This window comes from Pseudochaenichthys georgianus, chromosome 18 (assembly GCF_902827115.2).
Source record: "Pseudochaenichthys georgianus chromosome 18, fPseGeo1.2, whole genome shotgun sequence".
NCBI classification, from domain to species: Eukaryota; Metazoa; Chordata; class Actinopteri; order Perciformes; family Channichthyidae; genus Pseudochaenichthys; species Pseudochaenichthys georgianus.
The window spans coordinates 23,412,185-23,417,010 of record NC_047520.1 but is presented as its reverse complement, the minus strand read 5'-3'; the positions used below and the strand labels follow the sequence as shown (position 1 = coordinate 23,417,010).

At 42.1% G+C, this 4,826-nt stretch overlaps 1 long non-coding RNA gene across 1 annotated transcript; it reads right to left on the bottom strand.

Annotated features, from left to right (window-relative positions):
* Positions 1–503: 503 nt before the first annotated feature.
* LOC139435734 (uncharacterized) lies at positions 504–1,527 on the bottom strand. The gene is made up of 3 exons (XR_011644944.1): positions 1,167–1,527; positions 717–777; positions 504–599 (listed from the first exon to the last, which is right to left on the bottom strand). It is a non-coding gene; the product is annotated as an uncharacterized lncRNA (long non-coding RNA).
* Between the last annotated feature and the right edge of the window lie 3,299 nt (positions 1,528–4,826).

Below are 4,826 nucleotides of genomic sequence, written 5' to 3'. Positions count from 1 at the left end.
AGTTATCTAAATGACTAATGTCATCTTTATGGCTTTCAGAAAGGACAGGAGACCGACAGGTGACTATCAAAGGACTAGCAGCAGCAGCAGGACTAGCAGCATATGATGATAATGATGATGTTAAATGTGTTGTTTTAGGAACATCCATTACAAATACATGGAATTCAATAAACATTGAATAGCATATCATGCAGTTTGTCGGTGCCTTTTCCTCCGTGTTGTCCTGGTGTGTTGTGCTGCCTCCTAGTAGCCACCATGGTTTGATGTGCTGCCTGGGGATGCTCAAATTGCTCAGAGAAAGGAGTACGAATGTACGGCTTCCCCACTGACACAGAGCGGAGGAGAAAATGGCTGGCTCAAGTCAGCAGGAGCAATTTCACGACCAACAGCAACAAAATATGTGATGTAATTATATACAAACACTGCATTTGCACTTTTTCACAAAACGAAAACCACACCATTGGGAAAGCTTAATGTTTTGTTTAATACAAAAAAACAGGGAAAGGCTTGAAAAACACTGAGAGTTGAGACTCAGGGTGCAGGGTGAGGGTCTCAGTGCAGGTATTCAGGCTCCATTGAACCCCCCTCTGGTTCTTGTGCTGAGAGAGGGAGCAACAGACAGGAGAAAGGGTTATACACACAGCACACCTATTGGATGGGAAATGCCTTGGGGAGATAAGGTGTTTACTTATATAAAACAGTAGTATTAAACGTACTTTGTGTTTTCACTCTCACTTAAGTCCCTCTCCCTTTGCCATCAGTCCAGAATCAGCTGAGCTGCAACATTATACAGACAGGTAATAATCAACAGAATCACAAGGACACAATATGGCTCTGCTAAAAACACTCACTCTTACACGCACCAAAGTTATATTTATCTAATATTTAACTCCCTCCACCCCCGCATGCAATCCCGTTTAGAAGCCCCTCTTCTCTAATTCAACATGTTGGACGAAATGACATAGAGAGAACGGAATTTACAATTAAAAGGCTGTTCAACGTGTGTTGCTAACTTGCTTCGGTATGCTAGCTTAATCTGTTATCTGTAAACGTTCCTTAAATCTACTAATTTAGGGATAATCCACTGACATCCTTTAATACACATGTTCATTTGAATCAGATGTACTGATAATATCCGCAATATAAATCTTTAAACTTCTTCTTACCTTTAAAAGTCCGTCACGAACAGTGTATTATGCTGCAACTCCACAGCTCTGCCAGCCTTGGCGCTAACTTCCGGGGAACGATTGAGAGGCTCCACGATCCGCCATTGCTGTAAAAAGGTGGTCCATTGGAGTGAACGGAGATGTCGTAACTCTTCTATTAAATAGCTCTGCACCTGGCCATTGAGCCCTCTCTCTCTTTTTCCTACTTCTTCATTTTTTGTTTTTGTTTAATCTTTCCTTGTCTTTGTTGCTGCCCGGCTCTTCGGCTGCAACAACAACCTGGGAGTTGAGACGAAATGTATGAATATATAACAACAATTAATTTACAAAAGCATAAATAAACAGACAGCCGCGCGGCTGGGAGGTGGGCAGGATCAGGGATCGCCTCCTGATTCCTCCCACATGGCGTCACAGCATTCAGCTGTTCCTGACCTGGCAGACACCCAGGAATCCACAAATCTCCCCCTTTTTCTCCACTGCCAGTAATGGAGAAAAAACTACTGGATATATTTCAGCTGCATACTTTAAACATCTCCACCTGTCACATGCCAGGCTGTGTGAAGGAAATAAGGAGGCAATGGAAGGTTGAAGAATACTGTACTGCAGTTTAACGACGACTGTAGCCTCAGGATCACCTTTCCATTGATTTCCTCCTGTAGGAATGTGGAAAGTGTGTGTTAAAGTAAGTGTGTGTACTGCCACGATGCACTGATGACCTTTAATCTGATGCAGCTGTGATTGAGGATGTGATTGCTGTTATTCTTATAACTGCTGTGTACGAAACTTAACCTGTTAAGCCCCGAGCCTGTTTTTCAGGTTTCAGCTCAAAAATGACATTCCCAGAACAAATGACCATATCTTCCCTTCTAAAAGGGTTACGTTAATAATCTTTGTTCTCAAAGTAATGATAAACCTGTGAGTTGTATGAAGAAAAGTCAGATTCAATATAGATGTTTTTTATTTTAAAGAAAATTCAGATTGAACATGGTAAAAAACTGTAAATTATAGTTTCCGTCCAAAATATATTTTGTACTTATAGTGAAAACTAACCTTGGATGATGGGTTAGTAGACCGCGGCGTTCGCCAAGATTGCGGCCACTCTAGTCAATGGGTGCTATTCCACCACACGCAGCGCGTTACGGCTCAGAAGCGTCCCAGAAGCGTCCCAGAAGCGTCCCAGAAGCGTCTCTGCGCAGGGCAACTCTAACAAAATTAGGATGAATCCTATTTTTGACGCGACGCAGCCGTAAGGTAATGTCGGGCAGGCAGGACGTGGAACGTTCAGAGCATATATAGCATATATATATATATATATACATATATACACACACACACACACTAATTTTGCAGACCCTATCCCTCCCCTTATATGGCAACAACCTCCAACAGGCCACACTGGCATTGTAAATACCATTTTCATCATGGGATTCATCCAATACTGATGTAATTCATAGGTATACTGAGTTAAGTCAAAAGTCAAAACATGGGAAAAAATCATTCATTCCTAAAGATACATTTGGTACTTCCTGCAAAAAATGTAGGAGATGTTGGATAGCAGCAGCATGATGGCAACATGAAGACCCATCAGAAAATATGACATGCATTAAACGGCTGGCTTGTTTACAGTGGGGAATGTCGTGAGCTACTTTTATTCTTTTTTGTTTTGTTTTTTGCAGTGTATATATTTAGCATATTTTAAAGGTCCCATGTCATGCTTTTCCGGTTATTACCCGTCCCCTTGTGTGTTATGAAGGTTTTTATGCATGTAAGCGGTCCGCAGAGTCAAAAACCCTCAGGGTGCATTCACACCTAATAGTCCGTTTTCTGGTGCGCACCAGACGACAGTTTGTTACATTAGAGGTTTCTCAATACTCAAATTTCCCCTCCTCGACTCCTCGGTCCTCCGATAGTGACCCGGAAATGAATTTCAGCGCGCCATGTTGAAGGACGTCTCATTTCTCTAAATGCACTTCGAGGACCGAGGACCGAGCATCGAGCATCGAGGAGGCTCTCTGGAGGAGCTCTAACCGAGGAGACTCTGAGCCCTTCTCACTTCTCTTATTTTTCATTTCCTCGCTCCTCGGTCTCGGTCTGACCGGAATTTGATTTGTCTGCGCCGGCTTGAGTAGCGTCCCAATGGCCTTATTTTTGGAGGAGCGATAATGGAGGAGCTATAACCGAGGAACCACCAGACCATCCTCCGATTAAATCCTCAGACACTCTCCCCGCCCCCTTACTGTGTATCGCTCACTGATTGGACGATGCAGTGCATGCACTGATCTGATGCTTCTTGACATGAGAGCAGTTTCCCAGCGGAGTGAAGAAAACACATGAACCTCACGGGAGTCACTCCTCAGTTTATACTGTGTTTTGTTTCAATTCATGTTTCATTTAGTTACAAATATGTGATATATCTGAACAACAAAGGGGTCACAAATCATTTTATTCATTCCCTGCTTCTCCTGGGCTGCAGTCGAATAGTCAATTTAGCTTAGGAAACTTCCTAACCGAGTGAAATGACCCGGAAGTCCCTCAGTGGCAGCCATGATAAGTGCCGTTCGAATTCTCTAGATGATAGGAAGGGAGGTTTCAAACTTCCTTTATAACCTCCTTTAGCTTAGGAACCACTGGACCTCGCTAACCGAAAGGAGAGGAGAAAATGCTGCCCCACAATGCCTTGCAGCCGCAGCATTTGACGTCACAGAACAGTCGGCCGTTCGCGGACACAAACGATTATGACGTAGAAATTATATCATGAAAGCTACGGTGCTTATTAAGCATTTTAAAACGTATGTGGTAAGTTGCCAAAGTGCTTTGTTTTGAACGTTCATCAGTATTATAATCAAAAAGAGAAATATGAACGTTAGTTTTTACTGAAATGATCAAATAAAGTCAACATTTCACAGTCTTCACTGAGCTGTGTGGGGTTTGTTCAACTTTTAAAATATGTTTGAATGGTGATATACACAGTGATAGGTGTTAAAGACTAACGTTTATAATAAATAAACGTATTGTATTGATTTTAAGATATTTTCATAGTTCATACAATCATACGTATTGGGATCATTGGTATTAATGTGGACCGGAGGGAGAGGGTGACGAGCATAAGTTTCACTTTTCATTTTTTATCAGCAGATCGCAGCAACGAGCCTCTCAACATCCCGACCAATCAGAGCACACTGGGCTCACAGGAAGGGGGGGGGGGGGGGCAGGAGCTCCAACAATCCGTTTAGGACAGAGAATGAATACCGGTGAATACATATAATTTACAGAGATGCTGTATGAGAAACCAATGTGAGTTTGGAAAATTGCACAATACAAATCTATTTTAGTATACCTCAACAATGGAATTATGATCAGTAGAAATGGCCATGACACGGGACCTTTAACATTATGATATGCTTACCTTTAACCTTTGTGTGCTGTTTGGGTCATGGGTCATGCCATTTTCAGTGTTTACTAAAATAAAATAAAATAATTTTAACCTGCTTTATTTGGGGGTGGACCTCACATATTCTTGGGGGTTCCAGGGGCATGCTCCCCCGGGAAGATTTGTTTTAAATGTTAAGTGAAATGCATCAATCTGGTGCACTTTGAGCACAACATTAATGTATGGATACAGCTCTCAACACTCATATGAAAGAGAGCTGTATACTTTTC